The 2,059-nt window shown below is 41.2% G+C and overlaps 1 non-coding gene across 1 annotated transcript; it reads right to left on the reverse strand.

Moving 5' to 3' along the window:
• Positions 1-1,070: 1,070 nt before the first annotated feature.
• LOC130963814 (small nucleolar RNA R71) lies at positions 1,071-1,177 on the reverse strand. Its single transcript, XR_009079934.1, has one exon. It is a non-coding gene; the product is annotated as a small nucleolar RNA R71 (small nucleolar RNA).
• Between the last annotated feature and the right edge of the window lie 882 nt (positions 1,178-2,059).

Consider the following 2,059-nt stretch of genomic DNA (forward strand, 5'->3'; position numbering starts at 1 on the left):
TTAATTTTCTGCAATTCTCAACTACATCCTATTTAGCTCAACTAGCATAATCTTCCAATTAAAATTGCTTGACCAATCAATCCTTTTGGGATTCGACCTCACTCTATTGTGAGTTTTTTCTTGACGACAATTCGGTATAGTTGCCGAAGGGAAATTTGTTGAGAGACAAGTTTTCTTGCATCAAGTTTATGGCACCGTTGCCGGGGATTGATTTTGAATCAACAATGATTAAGTTGGAAGTTCACTAGATTGAGCATTTTTCTTTTTCTTTATTTGTTTATTTGATTCAGTCAATTTCCTTCAGTTTGTTTAGTTTCTTCCTCATCCCCTTTACCCTCTCTGTTTTCTTTCGTTCATTGTTAATTACAATTCTGCTCACTAACCCACTAACTGTTTGATAATTTGCATCACTCACACTAACAATTACTCTAACAAGAATAATCTCTTCATTTTATCTCTTGCTGTGAGTTTTGTCTGTTGTATGATAGGGAGAAGAGAAGGAGCTTCAACTTCCTTCGATTTAGAACCTGAAAGGACCCTCTGGAGACTAAGGAGGGAAGCAATAGGGAAAAGAATTGTTGGTACTGAGGAAGAGAAAGAGTACTTTGAACCCAACATGGAAGAGAATTTGGAAAACAATCATGAAGAAGAAGCTCACAACCATGCTAGAGAAGGCCCTGCAAACCGTGCTCGGCAAGAAAGGAGAGTTCTAGGCTCCTACATTAATCCTAATCCAGGAAACTGTGGAAGTAGCATCCAGAAGCCCACCATACATGCCAACAACTTTTGAACTAAAACCCCAGCTCATCACCCTTGTTCAGAACAATTGTTCATTTGGAGGAAGTGCTCAAGAAGACCCCAATCAACACCTAACCACCTTCCTGAGAATTTATGACACTGTGAAGTCTAATGGAGTCCACTCGGATGTCTATAGGCTGCTCTTGTTCCCTTTTTCACTCAGGGACAAGGCATCCAAATGGCTTAAATCTTTCCCAAAGGAGAGCTTAACAAATTGGGAAGATGTGGTGAACAAATTTTTGGCAAGTTTCTACCCTCCTGAAAGAATCAATAGGCTGAGAGCTGAGGTGCAGACTTTCAGACAGCAAGATGGTGAGACTCTCTATGAAGCATGGGAGAGATTCAAGGACTTAACAAGAAGATGCCCACCAGATATGTTCAATAAATGGGTTCAACTTCACATTTTCTATGAAGGTCTTTCCTATGAGTCAAAGAAGACCGTAGATCATTCATCAGGAGGGTCTCTAAACAAGAAGAAAACCATTGAAGAAGCCATAGATGCCATTAAAACAGTTGCTGAGAATGACTACTTCTATGTGGTGCACGAAATTGTGATCATCAATGGCGCTATCAACATGGTACGCTCAATTGCAATCTCAACTCTTTATCACAACTTCGCACAACTAACCAGCAAGTGCACTGGGTCGTCCAAGTAATAAACCTTACACGAGTAAGGGTCGATCCCACAGAGATTGTTGGTATGAAGCAAGTTATGGTCATCTTGTAAATCTCAGTCAGGCGGATTCAAATGGTTATGGAGGATTAATGATTAAAAGATAAATAAAACATAAAATAAAGATAGAGATACTTATGTAATTCATTGGTGAGAGCTTCAGATAAGCGTATGGAGATGCTTTGTCCCTTCTGTCTCTCTGCTTTCCTACTGTTGGTCGGAGCCGACGTGTCCGGCAGGTGTACAGCGGCCAGAGCTGGTGTGTCCAACTTGTTGGACTTGGTGGTGGTGCTGATCCTTCGTCCCCGGAGGGTGGGGGGTACCTGCAAGGGACTCCGATGCTTAAGTTAGGAAGGGTATTAAGCAGATATTGAGTAGAATCAGAGTATGAGTTATACCTGGGTGCTTCAGCGTATTTATAATGGTGAGATGTGGCCTCCTGTGGATAAGATAAGTTAGTTTATCTTATCTTATCTTTTATCTTATCTTTAAGTGAGGTCATCTTTTAAGGGAACCGCCTTTATCTCTATGGGCTTGGGCTGCCCTTGGATTTGGGACGTGTTCCTCTATTTGGGCCCTTTGTTTGGG

Source organism: Arachis stenosperma, chromosome 2 (assembly GCF_014773155.1).
Source record: "Arachis stenosperma cultivar V10309 chromosome 2, arast.V10309.gnm1.PFL2, whole genome shotgun sequence".
NCBI classification, from domain to species: domain Eukaryota; kingdom Viridiplantae; phylum Streptophyta; class Magnoliopsida; order Fabales; family Fabaceae; genus Arachis; species Arachis stenosperma.